We start from the raw sequence: 22,728 nt of genomic DNA, 5'->3' as shown, positions 1-22,728 counted from the left end.
TGTACTCGATCCACAAGATAAGTGATTATCCACCACAAAGGTTTTCTTTATGTATGTACTAGCTAATTACCCGGCGTTGCCCGGGTATTTATTTATCCCAATCTTGTATTAGACAGGAAAATAATGAATTCTAACTATAGTGTAAAATGTAACTAATTTTAAATTACTCGTGAATGTCACCAATTAGCTTACCGACTCCGAAAACCATGGATTCGCCACTAATCTAGGTCATTTGTGACATTTTATTTTTCGCCCCCTCTCACCCCCCCCCCATGCCGATAGGTGATGAACCTGAAGTTGAACCGCATTGGGAGGAACTCCGAAAACTATGGATTCCACACTAATATCTGTCCTTTTCGCAACACAAAGTCACATCAGCCTGGTCTGTTTGTGCGGAATTTAATATCGGTCGTTTTGATGTTCAGCCATTCTAAACTTCACACAAACACACAATTATTAGAAACTGTTGATGGCTACTGGAAATGAGAATGACTTTTCCTAATATCGAACATGGCCTGTTGGTCTAAGGGTATGATTCTCGCTTCGGGGGCGAGAGATCCCGGGTTCAAATCCCGGACAGGCCCTCTGTAGTTTTACCACGCCACTACTTGTAATGGTAGCATGCCACTACTTGTAATGGTAGCGCCCGTGTAGTTACATATACATGGCACAGATCATGCCACGAAGTTTAGTTGTCAGTAATTTTAGTTTGAGCTATTCTGGACAGGAGGAATAAGTTCTTTCGATCATTTCTAGTAATTATTATACCAAGAATTAAGGAGACTTGTCGATTTTTTTCAAAAGACAAACTGGTAAAAGGCTTTCGTAGCTTTACGTTCTTCAAACAACAAGCTCTTCCAATATGGATGCTTATATTAATTAACAAAAAAAAAGTTCCCATGCCGGGAATCGAACCCGGGCCTCCTGGGTGAAAGCCAGGTATCCTAGCCACTAGACCACATGGGACTAATGGAAAACTCTTTTCTTGTAAATGTTATATCACATTGTCAACGCAGTTGCAAACTAAACTTTGAAGGCCATAGAAGGATGTCACTGAACGAAGGTCATACGTGACTCATTCCGAGCGAAGGTCACTGTTCAGAGGAGGAAGTATCCGTTATATCAAAATTTCGTTCTGTAGAACTAGAAATGTAATGCACCAGTTCCACAATCTATTTCCAGCTACGTGTTGTTGTCTTAAATCAATAACTTCAACTACAGACATATTTTTTCTTGCGGGTAATCTAACACGAATCTCACGGCTGACTGACAGATATTCTAGTCACGAGACCCAACGAAGCATGATTTACCTTTTATTATTATTATTATTATTAATTCATTTACTTTTTTGCAGGCAAAATAAATTTTGTTCAAAGGAAACGTTAAAGTTTGTCTAAGTGCATGTTATACTTAGACAGGCTAATCGAGAATGGCCTTCCAGTTTAAGCTGTGAAAAGTTTATCCACTGAGGATCGGACCGGGAACCCTTTCATTACAATGCAAGGGAAAAGAAATATCATTGAAGAATTATTTCCTCGTCGGAATAACGGCAGATGAAGGTCGTAACACTAACGGGGAAATGTTGATGAAAAATCAGATGTGGATTATTCCGTAACATCTTTGGCTGTTCTGTTTAAAGCCGAGATTTGTTTTCCCGTAGACGCACTTCCCGTATTCTTCACTTGCTCTCATTTTATAAAATTTAATCTCGATATTACATGTTAAATTCATATAATTATCTGTAGCGATCGCAAAGCAAAAGAAACAATTAATGTGTCTGTAATAAATACATTTATAATTATAATGAAATGAAAATTCTAGTCGTGCTCAATAGAGAAAAACATCAAAATTGGTGTAAATATTTTTTTGTCAATCTATTTCGCACATTTTAATTTATCAGTATATTTTAATATATTTGCACAGTTCGATCCCAGGCGGGGGAGAACCGGGATTTTTTCCAGCTGTTCAAGCGGCTCTGGCGCCCACCCAGCGTCGTACAAAGTGGGTACCTGGAGGAAACTCTGGGGGTAAAGGCGTGCAGGCGTGGTGAAGATCACATCATCCCACCTTCGGCCGTGATCAAGCAAGTGTGGAGCCCTAACACCACACCCCCTATACGCCTTCATGGCGTGGTGCAAATCGCAGGGGAGCACTTTACTTTTTGCATTAAAAAATAAATAATTGGACGAGTTAAAGTTACAGTGGTGTAAGTCACTTTTTTTTTTTTTTTTTTTTTTAAAAATGACTTGCACACAGAAACCAGATCTAGATAAGTCAATCTGTTAACAAAACACGTGAAGGAAGTCAGAGCTTCATTCCACTGGCAACAGATGCCAGTGGAAGTTCTAGTGATAAAGGAAACAGCTGTTGCGTTGATCACCACAGTGGTGTACACGTTTCTCGATTGCCGAATGACTACATACTTCTGCGTGGGACTGCTATACAAAACAATGCATTCTGAAGAAAGTATTCAAGATCCATTAGACGATCTTGAGACCAGTGATGAATGGAAGCCTGAGTCGGTAGAGAGTTCGCCAGAAGAAAGAAGATAACTTTCCTCCATAACAATGTTTGGCAGATAAACGTGTGTTATAAAAAAAAAGTGTTGAAAAGGTAAGTAGTTAAAAGTGTGTATACACAGTAAGTGTGGTAAGGTAGTATGTGTATAAATAACATAGTTGTTTATTGTTTCAGAAGAAGATGATAATGCAATGATAATCGTTGATCCTAAGTTTATGGTAAATGGCAACTCTTACCTTCCAAACGACACAGATTTTGGATCGATTGAATTATACGCAAAGAATAGACTGATTTATATTCCTGATGACTGGTACAGTATTATTCTGAAATGCAGAAGAAAAAGTAGATACATGTTGACCAAAATGGGACGTGACGACTTCAAATCTGTTGCTAACTTGGAACACTGTACCACACGTAGAAAGCAAAACGAGAACAATTGCCCCGTTAACTGGTTGAAGATCCAATGGATTAGGATTTTGAAAGATCGTCCTTACACTCTTCTGTATAAAGAAACACTGAATGCAGACATGACATTTTCTGTGCATAATCTACGACCAGCAAGGGCTGGTAGACCATCATGTCTAGCGAACGTTCAAGATGTGCTGTATTCACGAGGAAGACCGGTTACAGAAGCGAAGAAGAAGGACATGGTAGACCTTGTGGACCACTTTCCACCAGTGAAACATGGTGTTTTTCCTTTCCCTTCGAACGACTCTTGAATGTGAGGAGACACCCACCACCTGACGATCTTGGTCCACTGGAAATTGTGAAACTGTGGATCCAGAGCCAGAAGAAAATTATGGATGAATATTTATTCAGTCTTTGATATTTTTCCATTCGTAATAACAATCAATTATTTTTAATAAAAATAAATTCTTTGTTTGAGGTTCTCAAGTTCACTTTATATCCATTTTTGTTGACAAATACACTGGTGTAAGTCATACACAGTGGTGTAAGTCATTAGTTTCATTCATACACAGTGGTGTAAGTCATTTTCGTCAGCAGTAACATTGCAACCATTGCACGAATTCCATTCAATTCAAGCCTCTATGTTAAATTTGGATCCAGGTGACACCCCTAAAATCATAAAATTACAACATATTTGTTCCCGAATTTATTAGAGTACCTTTTGCGTTTTGTTATTTTCTGGAAAACAAAGATAATGTGACTTACCCCACTGTAACTTTAACTTTTCAAAATATGATACCCACACTTGCAATATATAATAATAATAATTATTCTAAGGTTTGGACTCAATCGCGTTCAGTTCTCTGCTCGTGATGTCACCACTAACATGGTCGCCGATACAGAATAGCCTTTCTGATCAATTTTTACCAAGATGCACATATATCGTTATTTTAATCTTAAAGCTCGTGGTGTTTGAAAATTAGTGACGTGTTCTATGCTATTGTTTTCTAGGAAATGATAGATTTCTTTTCATAAGTCGTTTGCCTCAATAGAAAAAATAATCTGCGAGCTGGCACAACTAACCAGAGAATGGATTCAATTTTCCGCCGTAGAGCAGTCCTTCCAGTTAAACAGTTCAATGCTCGAACCACACATATAAAGCTTTGCAGAAAATGCGTTTCAGAAGCTAAGGTGTTGCAGAAGCTGGACTTGCTACCGCTCCAGTGGCGGGGCGGCCCCTGTGGCGGAGTGGTTAGCACATCGCGCTAGGACGCTAGGGGTCCCGGGTTCGATTCCCGGCTCGGCCATGGATGTTGTGATTGTCTGTCCTGAAAAGTCTTGAAATTGAAATATGAATGAAATGATATGAGTGAATGAAGTGTGATGGGGGAAGCTTCCGCATAGGGGCTTTCCTTTATAAAAAAAAAAAAAAAAAAAAGTGGCGCAATTGGTTAGCGCACGGTACTTATAAGACAGTATCTCTGAGCTATGCCGGGGTTGTGAGTTCGAGCCTCACCTGGAGCAATTGCTTTTTTTCCCCTGTTTGCATAAGTCTGTCTACATATGTAATACATTGTAGAAGTTTCGATTACAGCACTCCAGTGGAGCAATTGGTTAGCGTACTGTACTAACAAAAACATGTTTTATGCAATAACCCAGGTTGTGAGTTCAAGTCTCACCTGAAGCACTTTTTTTTCCTCCCCAAATACCTAGACGTTTGATGATAAGTTAAAACGTATAAGTAACATACATTGTAAATATTATAAATGAAAGATGTTAATAATATATAATTCAGCTGCTCAACTTAGACCTTACAAAGGCACTGGGACAAGCGCAAGTATCTAGCAGGAAAGGCATTTCTCAGGATCATCAACAGCAAAAGTTTCCACTCATTTTAAAAGTTGGAACCTGACACATAGCAATGATAAAATCGTTAACCTGACGACCATGTTTCGTACATTATCTCTCACAGTTGAATTTGTGACGCAAGGTAGCCAAGTTAACATTGGTAAGCAAGGATAGGAAGAGAATCAATAGATATTCGATTGGTATTTTTTAAAATAGCCGCTGTAGATTTTTAAGTATCATAGAGCAAATACGTGAACCTTGAAATGTTGAACTGCTTGTTGAGGTCTCGTGTTGGGTTTACAGGCGTTTCGATTTCTCAGCATGGCGATATGCTGCATGTATGCAGCATGTATATTTACAAAGAATCCAATGAACGCAGCTACCCAGATGTCAGTACAGTCGATATCATTACCGGCAATTGCGTGCCAAAACTCCGGGAATTGAACCCGTGACCTCTCGGACGCGAAGAAAACTTCTAAACCAGAAGACCACGTTACTACATCAGTACACAGTTTCTAATATATGTGCGTACTATAGATTGGTTGATTGTCAACTTTATGCACAGTAAGGCTAATCGGGAATGGACCTACAGCTTAAAGTGGGATCCGAACCACTTGTGCCTCCACCGGGTATCGAACCTTTAATAGAATAACTGAACATCAAAATAGCACTATTTGTAACAAGGTCTTGTTTTTCTGTGAGTAATGTATGTATGTATGTATTCTTAGCTCAGGCCTAACAATATTTTGAAAATCTGTTTAACTAACCATTTCCTAAAAATAAATAAATATATAAAGTTATTCATGGCACTCTTGCCCTTCAAAGACAAGCGGTGAAATAGGTTTAATAATCAGTCGTCAATAACGTCGCGGTGTTGGTAATATATAATAATAATCCGTTGCGCAACAGCCCATGAAGGGCCTAGGCATACCTACCGACTGCCGATCTCCCTCCCACGCTTTCCTTCGTCACCTCTAAGCGTGGAGATCTTCAACCAGTATTCGAATAGTCGGGGGGTCAGCCCGACGTATCCCCAGCCGTTATAGTAGGTCTTCTCGACCGGATTACGCTCACTCACTCGGAGCTCCCCAATTTCCTCACGATGGTGGGTTGCCACCGGCCCTATACGTAAGCCGAATAAATTCCCACCAGAGCCGCAGCGAACGATCTCAAGACGAGTGAACGCCTTAACCCGCTCGACTACGGAGGAGGACGTTGGTAATATATACATTGGGCATTTCTTAAAAATCCGACACCTTTTTAAATGAAAGCAAAAAAACTTCCCATGCCGGGAATCGAACCCGGGCCTCCTGGGTGAGAGCCAGATTTCCTAACCACTAGACAACATGGGACTTTGGTTGTCTCCTTGTCTTTCAAAATTTATATCACTTGGTCAGTATGTGTAATCTTCATTGAGAGCTGCCAGAACGTCACAGATGGCAAGTCGTGCGTGGATCTTACCAAACGAAGTTCACTGTTTGAGAAAAGGGAATTAATAAAGGCCTCTCTTAAAACTTGTTTCTAGAGTGCATCAATAATCTCACAATCTACTACTGCTGCTAGCAACATGTTATGCCATAAAACCTAACACTTCTTCACTTTCAGTTAAAAAAAATTGCAACTAAATTATGATATTTGCCTTCACAAATGACCGTAATTGAAACCGGACCGTAATGCTTCAACTCTATCGCAAAACTGTAAAATCTGAAACGAAAAAGCGGGAATCGAACGTCGACTTCCTGGGTGAGTGTCAGGTATCCTAGGCACTAGACCACATGGGATCTCGGTTGCATTGCTGTCTCTTCTATTTTATATCATTTGGCCACTGCAATTGCTAACTATGCTTTATTGAGTTGACTTGCACTACGCTATTAGTTTGAAAATACAACTGATGGGTAGCTGGTAGAACATCAGTTAATTGATTAGCTTAGTTTTAATTTGCTTTTTGTGCCACTTTTGGCTAATTTGCGATCAGGATGAGTGATGATAGGATGAAATTGATGAATGGACCCTCACAAACATCCATGCCCAGGCCGGTATTTTTTTTCTTAAAGGAATACATACCCCTATGCTGTAGTATCCCCCGACAAACAAACATGCATGTCCATGTCCAACATCCGGGACCTCTGGCGTCGTAGCGGGCTGCGCGGACCACCCCGCCACGGAGGCGGCTACGTCTATAACGGGAAGTAACGTTGGACTTGTCAACCGTAATTGAAATACAGATTCGTTGTTTTATTAGGTTGGTACAAAATAAATATCCATATTTATGTCGGCCCTGCACTGTTTATGTGAATTGTACTTAGTTTCATACTTCGTTACAGTTTTTGCATTTTTGGCACACCATTTTCTTTAAAAACATGTTATATAAGAAAAGTTGAATAAATTCGATTTTTATATTATATTCTCCATCACTTCAAATGTGTCCATTGCGCTGGAATTCGTGAACTCGATTCCCTGTGGAGGCACATAGAACAGTGGATCGAACCTCACTTTACACTGTACACCAAGTACCGGTTAGCCTGTCTGTGCATAAAATGAACCGAAAAATAAATGTTTTGGCTTGTGACAGGTATACTGTCGTTATGATGTCTTAAATTATATGTGCTACTGCTTGTGACCTGTTGGTCAAGGAATTGGTTTTCGCTTAGGGTCGGATAGGTCAGCTGATGAAATTTACGGCCGTCCCCAGTAGGTGCTTCTGCGATGTCTCCATAGAGGAGCATACAATAGAAGAGCAAGCACGCTACCATTAGCGCCGTCAGGAAGTTTTGTAGGGATGGTCAGGTCTTTCATATGAAATTGAATAATATAATTGATTAATAATAAAACTAATGATAACAAACTATTGTTTTATTGACATTATTGGTATTATTACGATTGTATTCTTTGGAGAGATTCTTGTACTCGATCCACAAGATAAGTGATTATCCACCACAAAGGTTTTCTTTATGTATGTACTAGCTGATTGCCCGGAAATTTATTTATCCAAATCTTGTTTTAGACAGGACAATAATGAATTCTAAGTATAGTGTAAAATGTAACTAATTTTAAATGTGATCGTGAATGTCACCAATTAGCTTACCGACTCCGAAAACCATGTATTCGCCACTAATCTAGGTCATTTGTGACATTTTATTTTTCGCCCCCTCTTACCCCCCCCCCTCCCATGCCGATAGGTGATGAACTTGAAGTTGAACCGCTTTGGGAGGAACTCCGAAAACTATGGATTCCACACTAATATCGGTCCTTTTTGCAACACAAAGTCACATCAGCCTGGTCTCTTTGTGCGGAATTTAATATCGGTCGTTTTGATGTTCAGCCATTCTAAACTTCACACAAACACACAATTATTAGAAACTGTTGATGGCTACTGGAAATGAGAATGACTTTTCCTAATATCGAACATGGCCTGTTGGTCTAAGGGTATGATTCTCGCTTCGGGTGCGAGAGATCCCGGGTTCAAATCCCGGACAGGCCCTCTGTAATGGTAGCGCCTGTGTAGTTACATATACATGGCACAGATCATGCCACGAAGTTTAGTTGTCAGTTATATTAGTTTGAGCTATTGTAGACAGGAGGAATAAGTTCTTTCGATCATTTCTAGTAATTATTATACCAAGAATTAAGGAGACTTGTCGATTTTTTCTGAAGACAAACTGGTCAAAGGCTTTCGTAGCTTTACGTTCTTCAAACAACAAGTTCTTCCAATATGGATGCTTATATTAATTAACAAAAAAAAAAAAAAGTTCCCATGCCGGGAATCGAACCCGGGCCTCCTGGGTGAAAGCCAGGTATCCTAGCCACTAGACCACATGGGACTTATAGAAAACTTTTTCATTGTAAATTTTATATCACATTGCCAGCGCAGTTGCAAACTAAACTTTGGAGGCCATAGAAGGATGTCACTGAACGAAGGTCATACGTGACTCATTCCGAGCGAAGGTCACTGTTCAGAGGAGGAAGTATCCGTTATATCAAAATTTCGTTCTGTAGAACTAGAAATGTAATGCACCAGTTCCACAATCTATTTCCAGCTTCGTGGTGTTGTATTAAATCAATAACTTCAACTACAGACATATTTTTTCTTGCGGGTAATCTAACACGAATCTCACGGCTGACTGACAGATATTCTAGTCACGAGACCCAACGAAGCATGATTTACCTTTTATTCTTATTAATTTTAATTCATTTACTTTTTCCAGGCAAAATAAATTTTGTTCAAAGGAAACGTTAAAGTTTGTCTAAGTGCATGTTATACTTCGACAGGCTAATCGAGATTGGCCTTCCAGTTTATACAGCGTTTGTTAGAACCTGTCCCGTTTCCCTCGCTAGCGATTGCTCGACAGTTTCGGTGCCAATGAGAAACGAGGAAAAAATCGTCTGCTGGGCAGCGAGGAGCGAATGGAAGCCACAAGAGAGGCGCTTACGTAGACGCTGTTGCGACGTAGCGTATTTTAATTGGCTGCCTGGCTTTGACTTTCCCCAGCACGGAGAAAAGCCAGCGATCAGCTAGCGCGGGAACCGGGACAGGTTGTAACAAACGCGCTATAAGCTGTGAAAAGTTTCTCCACTGAGGATCGGACCGGGAACCCTTTCATTACAATGCAAGGGAAAAGAAATATCATTGAAGAATTATTTCCTCGTCGGAATAACGGCAGATGAAGGTCGTAATGCTAACGGGGAAATGTTGATGAAAAATCAGATGTGGATTATTCCGTAACATCTTTGGCTGTTTTGTTTAAAGCCGAGATTTATTTTCCCGTACACGCACTTCCCGTATCCCTCCCTTGCTCTCATTTTATAAAATTTAATCTCGATATTACATGTTAAATTCATATAATTATCTGTAGCGATCGCAAAGAAAAAGAATGTGTCTGTAATAAATACATTTATAATTATAATGAAATGAAAATTCTAGTCGTGCTCAATAGAGAAAAACATCAAAATTGGTGTAAATATTTTTTTGTCAATCTATTTCGCACATTTTAATCTATCAGTATATTTTAATATATTTGCACCGTTCGATCCCCGGCGGGGGAGAACCGGGATTTTTTCCAGCTGTACAAGCGGCTCCGGCGCCCACCCAGCGTCGTACAAAGTGGGTACCTGGAGGAAACTCTGGTGGTAAAGGCGTGTAGGCGTGGTGAAGATCGCATCATCCCACCTTCGGCCGTGATCAAGCAAGTGTGGAGCCCTAACACCACACTTCCTATATGCCTTCATGGCGTGGTGCAAATCACAGGGGAGCACTTTACTTCTTTACTTTTTGCATTAAAAAATAAATGACTTGCACACAGAAACCATATCTAGATAAGTCAATCTGTTAACAAAACACGTGAAGGAAGTCAGAGCTTCATTCAACTAGCAACAGATGCCAGTGGAAGTTCTAGTGATAAAGGAAACAGCTGTTGCGTTGATCAGCACAGTGGTGTAAGTCAGACTTTGTAAACGCTTCTCGAGTGCCGAATGACTACATACTTCTGCGTGGGACTGCTATACAAAACAATGAATTCTGAAGAAAGTATTCAAGATCCATTAGACGATCTTGAGACCAGTGATGAATGGAAGCCTGAGTCGGTAGAGAGTTCTCCAGAAAAAAGAAGATAACTTTCCTCCATATCAATGTTTGGCAGATAAACGTGTGTTATAAAAAAAAAGTGTTGAAAAGGTAAGTAGTTAAAAGTGTGTATACACAGTAAGTGTGGTAAGGTAGTATGTGTATAAATAACATAGTTGTTTATTGTTTCAGAAGAAGATGATAATGCAATGATAATCGTTGATCCTAAGATTATGGTAAATGGCAACTCTTACCTTCCAAACGACACAGATTTTGGATCGATTGAATTATACGCAAAGAATAGACTGATTTATATTCCTGATGACTGGTACAGTATTATTCTGAAATGCAGAAGAAAAAGTAGATACATGTTGACCAAAATGGGACGTGACGACTTCAAATCTGTTGCTAACTTGGAACACTGTACCACACGTAGAAAGCAAAACGAGAACAATTGCCCCGTTAACTGGTTGAAGATCCAATGGATTAGGATTTTGAAAGATCGTCCTTACACTCTTCTGTATAAAGAAACACTGAATGCAGACATGACATTTTCTGTGCATAATCTACGACCAGCAAGGGCTGGTAGACCATCATGTCTAGCGAACGTTCAAGATGTGCTGTATTCACGAGGAAGACCGGTTACAGAAGCGAAGAAGAAGGACATGGTAGACCTTGTGGACCACTTTCCACCAGTGAAACATGGTGTTTTTCCTTTCCCTTCGAACGACTCTTGAATGTGAGGAGACACCCACCACCTGACGATCTTGGTCCACTGGAAATTGTGAAACTGTGGATCCAGAGCCAGAAGAAAATTATGGATGAATATTTATTCAGTCTTTGATATTTTTCCATTCGTAATAACAATCAATTATTTTTAATAAAAATAAATTCTTTGTTTGAGGTTCTCAAGTTCACTTTATATCCATTTTTGTTGACAAATACACTGGTGTAAGTCATACACAGTGGTGTAAGTCATTAGCTTTATTCATACACAGTGGTGTAAGTCATTTTCGTCAGTAGTAACATTGCAACCATTGCACGAATTCCATTCAATTCAAGCCTTTATGTTAAATTTGGATCCAGTTGACACCCCTAAAATCATAAAATTACAACATATTTGTTCCCGAATTTATTAGAGTACCTTTTGCGTTTTGTTATTTTCTGGAAAACAAAGATAATGTGACTTACCCCACTGTAACTTTAACTTTTCAAAATATGATACCCACACTTGCAATATATAATAATAATAATTATTCTAAGGTTTGGACTCAATCGCGTTCAGTTCTCTGCTCGTGATGTCACCACTAACATGGTCGCGATACAGAATAGCCTTTCTGATCAATTTTTACTAAGATGCACATATATCGTTATTTTAATCTTAAAGCTCGTGGTGTTTGAATATTAGTGACGTGTTCTATGCTATTGTTTTCTAGGAAATGATAGATTTCTTTTCATAAGTCGTTTGCCTCAATAGAAAAAATAATCTGCGAGCTGGCACAACTAACCAGAGAATGGATTCAATTTTCCGCCGTAGAGCAGTCCTTCCAGTTAAACAGTTCAATGCTCGAACCACACATATAAAGCTTTGCAGAAAATGCGTTTCAGAAGCTAAGGTGTTGCAGAAGCTGGACTTGCTACCGCTCCAGTGGCGCAATTGGTTAGCGCACGGTACTTATAAGACAGTATCTCTGAGCTATGCCGGGGTTGTGAGTTCGAGCCTCACCTGGAGCAATTGTTTTTTTTTTCCCTGTTTGCGTAAGTCTGTCTACATATGTAAAACATTGTAGAAGTATCGATTACAGCAGCTCCAGTGGAGCAATTGGTTAGCGTACTTTACTAACAAAACATGTTTTATGCAATAACCCAGGTTGAGTTCAAGTCTCACCTGAAGCACTTTTTTTCCTCCCCAAATACCTAGACGTTTGATGATAAGTTAAAACATATAAGTAACATACATTGTAAATATTATAAATGAAAGATGTTAATAATATATAATTCAGCTGCTCAACTTAGACCTTAGAAAGGCACTGGAACAAGCGCAAGTATCTAGCAGGAAAGGCATTTCTCAGGATCATCAACAGCAAAAGTTTCCATTCATATTAAAAGTTGGAACCTGACACATAGCAATGATAAAATCGTTAACCTGAAGACCACGTTTCGTAGATTATCTCTCACAGTTGAATTTATCACGCAAGGTAGCCAAGTTAATATTTGTAAGCAAGGATAGGAAGTAAATCAATAGGTATTCGCTTGGTGTTTTTTTAAAAAAGCCGCTGTAGATTTTTAAGTATCATAGAGCAAATACGTGAACCTTGAAATGTTGAACTGCTTGTTGAGGTCTCGTGTTGGGTTTACAGGCGTTTCGATTTCTCAGCATGGCGATATGCTGCATGTATGCAGCATGTATATTTACAAAGAATCGAATGAACGCAGCTACCCAGATGTCAGTACAGTCGATATTATTACCGGCAATTGCGTGCCAAAACTCCAGGAATTGAACCCGTGACCTCTCGGACCCGAAGAAAACTCCTAAACGAGAAGGCCACGTTACTACATCAGTACAAAGTTTCTAATATATGTGCGTACTATAGATTGGTTGATTTGTTGTTTTAGGTCCACTTTATGCACAGTAAGGCTAATCGGGACTGGACCTACAGCTTAAAGTGGGATCCGAACCACTTGTGCCTCCACCGGGTATCGAACCTTTAATAGAATAACTGAACATCAAAATATCACTATTTGTAACAAGGTCTTGTTTTTCTGTGAGTAATGTATGTATGTATGTATTCTTAGCTCAGGCCTAACAATATTTTGAAAATCTGTTTAATTAACCATTTCCTAAAAATAAATAAATATATAAAGTTATTCATGGCACTCTTGCCCTTCAAAGACAAGCAGTGAAATAGGTTTAATAATCAGTCGTCAATAACGTCGCGGTGTTGGTAATATATACATCGGGCATTTCTTAAAAATCCGACACCTTTTTAAATAAAAGCAAAAAAAACTTCCCATGCCGGGAATCGAACCCGGGCCTCCTGGGTGAAAGCCAGGTATCCTAGCCACTAGACCACATGGGACTTAACGGAAACTGCTCTCTCTCTAAATTTTATATCAGTTTCCCAACACACATGCTGGATAAACTTTTATAGACCTCCAAAGGTTGTTACCAAATGAAGGTCATTCGTGACTCATACCGAGAGAAGTTAATTGTTCGAAAACAGGAAGTGTCCGAAACTTCATATTTCAAGTATGTGTGAATGGATGGCAACACTTTATCTTTCTTTTAACACTCACTATGTTGACAAAAATATTCAATACAAGCTGGCTAACTACCCCTAGACAGAAATAGCTAGTTGACCCTATATGTATGTATTGTCCGCCACCGCAGTGTAGAGCGTAATTTTTCGTTTTTTGAGTGTCCCTACAATTTTCTATAACCAGTATTCATAATTCGCACCCTAGAAACTAATTAATTTCTGCGTCACAGTTCGATATTTTCTAGGCCATTGACAAACTGTAAAAGGCCACTGTTCACTCTCGTTTCTAGATTTGCGAAGCAATGAAAACATATACCAAAAAATGCAATTTTCAAACAAAAAAAATTCAGATCCGGCATTCAGCCAGACAAAACATGGAGGAATGCTTTGATCCTTCATTCGCTTTGAATTTATAAGCTACATAACGGCTTCGGGATACAGTCGGCGAATAGACACGTTTCCGAAACCGCTGCAAAATGTACAATGTTATCCGATAGATCATTCTCCTATTATTCCTGCCGCCTACACAGAAATCGTCTTTTTATATTTTACGTCGAAACGAACCCGTGTAACATGGAAAACTCGTTTGCTTGGTGGAACCATTGGCGGACTTAGCGGGAGGGGTACGGGGCACGATGATATCATTCACTGTGCGAATTAAGCTTCTTGCTTTGGAGGAGGAATACCCACTCAATGAGGTCTTTGCGATTTCATTTTGGGAAGTAGGTTTTTTTTTGGGTATGCAAATTTGTATACATGTCTTGCGGTTCCAAGTAACCTACAACACTGGTACTAACCAAGGGCATTAAATCCTATGATAACATTTACACATATTTTAGAATAGAAACGGTATACAGTAAAACCTCGTTAATCCGGACTAATGGGGGGATAAGTTGACCGGTTTAACGAAAGTCCGGATTAACTGAAATAACCTAAAAGAACAGTAGAAAGTTCATTAAAACCGTTTATAGCAACAAAACACGTATATTATGGTGTATTTAAAGGGCATAGGCCTAAATACACTATACAGTACAGTACAAAGTCTACGGGAAACAGAATTTCATCAGCCTATTCTTTGGGAAGTTATCTTGTTGACTTCTAGCCACATTTAAAACCTTGCATTCTTCTTCTTCTTCTTTTTTGCCTTTTGCCTGTCCGGATTAAGCAAAGTCCGGCTTATCGGGGTCCGGAATAAAGAGATTTTACTGTATTTACATTCTAAGAGAAACAAAACCAACCGACATCCACGCCCTCACACGGCCCCCACCCCCACACACAATCTCAAGTGTGAATTCTGGGTCATACGAAACTTCAAGAACGTATCCAGGAGTTGCGGTTGAGTCTCTCTTTGTCTGAAGACTGAACAGGATGAAGTGCAGCACTCTCATCTTTACACTGACCAGGCGCGGTTGGCCCTATAGCGCACAGGATCAGTGAACCCCCAGTAATATACGATAATCACCTCGAGAATGAACAATGAACAATGTCTTTAAATTTTCACATTATTTCGCTAAAAATTCTACACAATAAGTCATGTATTTGTGCCCGTAACACGGCGAACTCTCTTGCTGAGAAGAAGAAACCGCGAATCGGCCGCCCTGATACAGACCCTCAGTTGAACCCCCACAGGACAGCTCGTGCCATTGTGAAAGCTTCGTGCGGGAGCAGAAGCGCGAGGAGGGTATAGGACAAAATACATGGGAGATGAGATTCCAGAACCTATGTCTCTACCCAACGGTCATGCGCAGTTCGTTCTCTCGCAGAAGCCGCGGGACAAGGCTCCTTTCTCGCTGCTTCCTCCCTTCCAGTGTTGCTGCGTGCGGTTCAAGTTTGAAGCGCACACATTACATATTCAATCTTCTCTTGTATCATTTTTGCACCGAACTTCTTGGAATAAATGCAAGATTGTGTCAGAGATGGATGAGTGGAAACAAATAGAAGCTGGAATTAGATGCGATGAATTAAAATAAAGGAGATACATTACCAAAATACCTTGTGCATGCATTCAGAGGTTTTTCCTTAAAGGTGGAAACACTTCGGGTTCGCGAAAGAGAAAGAATGGCGCGAAGACGTGACTCGCTGTCGCTCGGTGTCAAAGTCTCAAGTTTTTTAGTTTTTGAAGTGCTTGGATACTTGTTGGAAAGTATTAAGTGATGCTGCGAGTGAAACGAGGGATGGACTTTACCTAGGTTATGTCATTTGATGCAGTGTAGGCGTTGCTGTCCGCGCAGGTAAGAAATGACCGATAGAAATGCACATAATTAACGTAAACAAACTTCCTTGTCCACTGAAAAAAAGCGTGTGCTGGTCGACCAGCCCCAAATTTGAACAAACCTGTCGCGTATAAATGAAAGGGTCTCAGGTTCGATTTCTAGTATGCGCATGCCATTAGTTGCCATTTCCCTTTAACAAATGTAGGACCAGTTCTGATTAGTCAGCATGGACGTCCGGAAGGGGAAAAGGGGGCCGCCCCCCCATGGAAATTGAATGTAAACCAAAAATTATATATTACACGCATATAATTTAATTTCAGTCACAGTAATTTTTGGTAATTATTATAAAAGCGTTGCAGTAAATTCAGACTGAAGGAGTGTTTTTTGCTCCTCGTGGGGAAAAAATATATTACTTGCCCCTACTTGAGGATGTCCATGATATTCCAACAAAACTCAACTTTTTTCATAAAGGCACAATTTATTGTAGTTTCAGCCCTAAATTTATTCGCACACCCCTACAACAAAACCTTATACTCCCAGATAAAAAGAATTCTTGACAAAGCTTTTAAACCCTCCCCCATCCTTTTGTTGGGCGAAGGAAGTATATTTTGCGGAAAGTGAATATATGTCACATCACTTCAGTGAACCCCCGGGTAAATAATGCACGAGCCGCGCCTGACACTGACACACGCAGCCTAAGCCTGTTTCAAAAAGTTTTCTCCCCGCCTGCTGCTGCACATGTTAGCAGCGGTCTGACATTTTACACGCTTCTTTTTTCCATAAAGAAAAGTGCACTTTTCATTAACTTGATATGATATCTTTGTGGTGCACTCTCATTCACTCGACTCTCCTTCCTACGCAGGAAGCCTTCACGTAGGTTGATGCGGCAACTCAAAAGGGCTACAGATTTCTCGAGTGACGAATGAAATCCCGTAAAGCTATCCCCCGCCCCCTCTTTCTGTGCCTGCGTCCACTGTGCATTTGGGCTACTGGAAAGTAGTGGACATTTACACTGGAAAGTAAGCATGTGTTCTGAATGAGGCGACAGTGCGTAGCGAAAGGCGTGAGGTTATGGAGAACAGAACCACCTCCGACTACTGACCTCTACATGCTTGAAGATTATAGGCCCATATAAATAACTCGCTACATTTTTCCTATTCATAATTGCAATAAAACACAGGGTAAGTAAGAAAAGAATGAAACAACTTTACACAGTTATTATGACGTAACTATTTACGATAGAAAATCAAACAGGGCATCAATACAAATAAACACTCTGGAAGTTTTATTCCCACTTGGTGCTCTTATGCAGCTTTGCTACAAAACTCCACTCACCGTGCAAGTTGTGAGCTAAAGCTGTACCAGAAAACCATGTGTTCTTCTGACATGGTGGAAAGCTACCGAAACGCATGCAGAAATATCTTTGCAGCATTGTGAATTTTGTTTATTTTAACATTGTTGTCCGCGTTGTTATTAAATTTATAGTTTATGGCTGTGTGCTGATTAAATTCAATACCGGAAGCGGAAGACATTTCCGGTATCGAGATAGATATCTGGAACTGTCTGATACTTTGTTGAATCTGTTGCTATGACAACGGTGGATGTGAAGACAGAATGCTGTGGAAAGTGAAAAGATGTGGTATGTGTGTTACAGAATAATTTAGCAGAGAAAGGTTCATTGTATTGTAATTGTGTTTGTGACAATGGTGGTATTATTTCGCTGTGAGTGATCTTAATTAAGAAAAAAACGTCAATAAACTTTGGTAAAGGTAAGGAATTACGTTTTAATTTTTTGAACATCACGTCCTGAGAGGCCCCAGGGTAGCCGTAACCTAAAGGAGAGTCCCATAACTCTGCTGCACTCTGAGATTGGACAACTACTGGGACGTAATAGCCCCGTTTAGTTCGCTGCACTTTTTAACACTCGCTGTAGTGCAGGTGTATCCCGGTGTCAGGCTGGTGCAAGGAAATGACGTTCAACCAAGCAAACCAATAGCGGCGTTCAAGTTCAGAAGATTCAGCAAATTCCTGCCTGCTGCTTTAAACGTTCATTTGATTAGTTAGCACGGACCACGTCACCATACACCACATGCTACACCGCTTCGGAAGGTAGTGCAAAAGGTGCAGACACCAAATCAACGAAGTAGACGAGTCGGTGCAGCACCATGTAACCAAGTATAGCTATAGTTTCACGGCGGGCGGCCCTCATGCTGGGAATTGGGGAGCGATGAATGAGCAGGAGAACAACCAGGTAACAGCGGTGGCGCCGAGAGTTACGACGTCGCGGGAGGAGGTGCTGCGCGCACCTTGTTCTTCAGGCTGCTACGTTTCTCATCGCGCTGGATTGGTCGCTTCCCCGCTCATCACTTCCCTTGCCAGCATGTAGGACGTCCGCCGTAAGACTGGACAAGAGCCAAAGACGTGCTATACTGAACGCAACTCCACCTGGCGGCTGACCTTGACGGCTATTTCTGGTCCTTTCTGTCCACCAATCGTCTTCGGGCGATGGGCGTCAACAAACTCAGTTGCGAAGTAAAAGCTAAAGGGGTCACATCGCTCTCCCGAAGCAACGTTGCCAAGCGTACTTCTGTTTTTGCCAGTTGTCAATTTCTACGTGAGTAGTTGTCTATCAGTAAGCCCCGCTGATTTCTGGTTCTGGAAATATCGTTATCCGAGAAGATTCTCTCGCGGTTTACAGTACGTTTGGCAACATGTGGTGTACCCAACGCTCATGACCTGCATTACTTGCAATGTTATAAATAAAAACATCCCGGGCTATCTGAGTATAAAACTTAAAGCCAGGAGTGAAACGCACTCATACTCCACCAGAAACGCCGCTAATCTCCATATACCTCGCTGCAGAACTTCTGTTTCGCTATCTTCATTCAGTTACATGGCACCTAAAATCTGGAATGCACTCCCGAACGAAATAAAACTACTGAACTAGGAACACTTTCCTAGGGCAGTATATGATTCACTGATTGACGATCAGAAGCAAAGTAAGATCACATTTGATTAAAAACTGTTTCCTGTGAATTACTGAAAAAAACCTGGACCGAAACTAAGTAATAATACATGTATATTATTATCTTTTCATTTATTAGCACACACGCACTGTATATATTTTGTCATATGTTTTCTTTTTGTGATTTTCTTTGTGTAGTAGTAGTTTTTTTTATAGTTTCTTTTATGTTATTTTACTTATGTAGTGTCTTATAATCTTTATGTATAATAATTGTACCTAGGTACTCTGCTCGGGTTAGGTGGTAGAGCAGCATTTGCTGAACCTCGCCCAAGAATAAAGACCATTGAATTGAATTGAATTTGTTTTGTCCCGCGAACAACGTTGGAGTTGCGTTCAGTATAGTGCAGAGAGAGTCAAAAAGTGTAGCGAACTAAACGGATGATCCCGTGGCTCTAGACCAATAGGAACGTCACAAGCCGCGCCGCAATCTGGGTCCAACTTTCTGCGCTGCAATCTGATACTGTCATGTCAGCTATCTACGCTACAATTTTCTTGAACCATCGACACTAGAGCATAGCTATCCGCCCCCGCCCTTCTAGCTACTGTCCCCGATGTAATAATGGTTCTCGTCTCCATCCTTCCCTTCAAGACGACTCTCGAAGACAAGATCCTGCGCCGACTTCTAATTTCCCTCGTGTATTCACCACCCCAGCCCCCTCCAAAAACACGCATGCCTCATCACAACCCCCACCCTCCTTCATATCACGGAGCTTTCTCTCGATTTCCGCCGGGAATACAGCTACGAATGTCAGCATATTCAGCCTCTTCACACCGTCATTTCCTTACAATGCTGAATTTGCTTCTCGTCTCGAATGAAACAAGGATCAACAATCTTGGACAATGGACAGATACTGGATGATTCTTTCTTATCGGTCCGAGCTAGGATCTAAATTCTTACTAGGCTTCAATGTAGATTACGTTAGTTTGTGAATATTGCAACGTCCTCCAATTGGACACCAATCATCACAAAGTTAGTCCGCTACTCCTTTTGTCGGGAACATGACAATCTTAGTAACTCAACAGGGCTTGCTGAGTAACAAGTATAACAACACCAATACCAGATAATTGTACACTGTTATAGGTTCACACCTGCATGTGCATTTTTCTATCATATAAGGTTACAAACCGCATACACATAGATAATCCGTTTCTCATAAAATTAACAATTAAAGCACTAGAACTTTCAAACTAACGTTGTGCAATTCACTCACAAGTCGCGAAAGTCTAATCACATAATTAGTTCCTTACTTTCAACTTATCGGCAAGAAGAAAACTCGAAAAGCAGAAACTATTCTTCAATTCTCACCGTTTCCAAGTTCTTATTGATTCCTCACTCTCGCCTGTTTTCCAACTCAGTCCGTCGTCAAGTGAAAACATTCAGGTGGGTTTACTTCCTCTGCCAAGATGGAGAAGTGACGTAAACACGAACAGATTATGACGTATTTCATTACATATGTTCAAATTTCAACAACAAATGTACCAGTCTAACTATAGTTGTCTGTGAAAATCTGGATATTATTTGAACTAACAAACATTTAAAAATCTTAACTGGAGAGTTCTGCAAAATCCATATAATAGTAATCATCTTTCAATTTTGATCTCATTTGATTCAAATACGAGGGTCACTATTTATATTTTGAGCCTAACAATGAAAAAACAGGAATTTGGCATTGAAAACTGCTTTATTGTTTTTCGAAGTATTCTCCCTTATGGTCAATACACTTTTGCATTCGTTCGAACCATTTGTCAAAGCAGTTTTTCCAATCTTCTTGAGACACCTCCATAATATGGTTTTTGAATGCATCAACGGCGTCTTCCGCCGACGAAAATCAAATCATTGTCCACGCAATTTATTCTTGACATTCGGGAACAAGAAGAAGTCATTGGGTGCCAAATCAGGACTGTACGGCGGATGACCCATCAATTAAATTTTTTGACTGTTCATAAAGTCGGTTGTTAGACGAGATGTGTGACAGATGGCATTATCTTGATGAAGAATGATCCGACGGCGTTTGTTTGTTTTCCGTATTTGACCGAAGACTTCTGGCAAACAAATTGTTGTGTACCATTCAGAGTTGACCGTTCTACGTTCCTCTAAAGGCACAGTTGCCACATGACCAGTTTTCCCGAAAAAAAAGGCGACCATTTGTTTCGATGTGCTTCGAGCGCGAACAACTTTTGTTGGATTGGGTTCATCTTGAAACACCCATACAGTCGACTGCTGTTTACGTTCCGGCTCATATGCATATATCCATGATTCGTCACCTGTTACAATCTTATATACGTCTTTTGAAGCACCACGATTGTATTTATTGAGCATTTGTTTGCACCAATTGACGCGAGCGTCTTCTTGAGTTTTTGTCAAATTGTGTGGGATCCAACGAGAACATACCTTTCTCACAGCTAAATGATCATGTAATATTTTATATATGCTGGTGGAACTAATGCCTATGGTTGCCTCAATCTCACAGTATGTCACATGATGATCTTGCGGTATTAGGTTTTGCACAGCATCAATGTTTTCTTGAACAACAACTGATTTTGGACGACCTTCGCGAATCTCGTCGGTGAGCGAATGGCGGCCACGATTAAATTCGTTATACCAGCGTTTCACAGTGGCTTCATCGCCAAATGTGGAAGTAAGTTGATCGATGCACTCTTGTCTTGATAATCCACGTCGAAAATCGGAAAAAAATCATCGCACGATAATGTTCACGAGTTAATTCCATTTTATTGTTGTCGCGCAATCTCCAAGGCAACATAAACAACACAAATGAAGCTATTGACAAAACATTTGAAGTACGTTATGGTCAATAATACCAGACGATTCCGTACAAACGTCAAATCGCGCCTAACTTCAATCAGTGTTGCCAAGGCTCAAAATATAAATAGTGACCCTCGTATAGATACAACGCTTATGTCTAGAAATATTCCGGAAAGACCAACACGTCCATACTATTCTAAAAATATTAACTGGAACGAATTTTCAAGACAAATCAATCTCTCTGCTGAAAAATACCAACAACAAACTTTAGGGAAAGATTACGAAAACTATACATCAATAATTAAAGAGAATTTGAACAGATCTACAATTCCCCGTCAACGTGACTCGAAAAGAAAGATTGCTCCGTAGTGGACGACAAACTGCCAGAAATTGATAAACGCTAGAGAAAATGCATTCCTCAAATATAAAGAAAACCCAACAATGAACGAACCGTTTCTTGAAGTACAAAGAAACAGCAGCCAAAACTCAAAGATACTTAAGGCAAATTAAGGCAGAGTTTTGGAAAAGAAAAAGTTTTGTTCTTCATTAACAAATGAATCATCATTAACCACAACGTGGAAAGTTATTAACAGAATGTCTAATTCCAATAATATTAGTAGATATCATGGAGGAGACATATACAGTAAATGAACGACAGAATTTCACCAAAGCCTAACACCAGACTCCAGCGACTGTGATTTCAACGCCATATGAAATTCAATGATTGAATCTACGCCATCAACATTGGAATGCCCATATACCAGCGCAGAATTAAGAAAAGTTATAAGTGAAAGGAAACCTTCGTCCTCACCAGGAATGGATGGCATATCATATGAATGTATTCAAAACTTACCGCAACTGGGGATAGATAAATTATTACAACTTTATAATGTGATATGGACTAGTGGGCAAGTTCCACTTCAATGGAAGGAAATTCTTATAATTCCAACCCTTACACCGGAAAAAAACACCAAGATGTTCTAAAAATTATCGGTCAATAGCACTAGCGTCATGTTTACCAAAAATTTATGAACATTTTATACTTAATAGAATTACGTGGTGGATTGAATATAACAATATACAGGTATTACCAAAATATCAAATGGGTTTCAGAAGAGGAATGGGGACAA

The 22,728-nt window shown here is 40.1% G+C and overlaps 1 protein-coding gene and 7 non-coding genes across 8 annotated transcripts in view; 3 read left to right on the top strand and 5 right to left on the bottom strand.

The window, feature by feature from the left end:
- The window catches only part of LOC145992738 (tectonic-2-like), a 619,016-nt gene that overhangs the window by 97,076 nt on the left and 499,212 nt on the right, over positions 1 to 22,728 (bottom strand). The gene's annotated exons all lie outside the window — the stretch shown is intronic.
- Positions 513 to 584, top strand: TRNAP-CGG (transfer RNA proline (anticodon CGG)). The gene has a single exon. It is a non-coding gene; the product is annotated as a tRNA-Pro (tRNA).
- Positions 895 to 966, bottom strand: TRNAE-UUC (transfer RNA glutamic acid (anticodon UUC)). The gene has a single exon. It is a non-coding gene; the product is annotated as a tRNA-Glu (tRNA).
- Positions 6,057 to 6,128, bottom strand: TRNAE-CUC (transfer RNA glutamic acid (anticodon CUC)). The gene has a single exon. It is a non-coding gene; the product is annotated as a tRNA-Glu (tRNA).
- On the top strand, positions 8,186 to 8,257 carry TRNAP-CGG (transfer RNA proline (anticodon CGG)). The gene has a single exon. It is a non-coding gene; the product is annotated as a tRNA-Pro (tRNA).
- TRNAE-UUC (transfer RNA glutamic acid (anticodon UUC)) lies at positions 8,526 to 8,597 on the bottom strand. The gene has a single exon. It is a non-coding gene; the product is annotated as a tRNA-Glu (tRNA).
- TRNAI-UAU (transfer RNA isoleucine (anticodon UAU)) lies at positions 11,979 to 12,070 on the top strand. The gene is given in 2 exon segments: positions 11,979 to 12,016; positions 12,035 to 12,070. It is a non-coding gene; the product is annotated as a tRNA-Ile (tRNA).
- On the bottom strand, positions 13,345 to 13,416 carry TRNAE-UUC (transfer RNA glutamic acid (anticodon UUC)). The gene has a single exon. It is a non-coding gene; the product is annotated as a tRNA-Glu (tRNA).

This window comes from Lepisma saccharinum, chromosome 9 (assembly GCF_977018435.1).
Source record: "Lepisma saccharinum chromosome 9, izLepSacc3.1, whole genome shotgun sequence".
NCBI classification, from domain to species: Eukaryota; Metazoa; Arthropoda; class Insecta; order Zygentoma; family Lepismatidae; genus Lepisma; species Lepisma saccharinum.
Note: the sequence above shows the minus strand (reverse complement) of the source record. Positions and strands in the feature narration are given on the sequence as shown.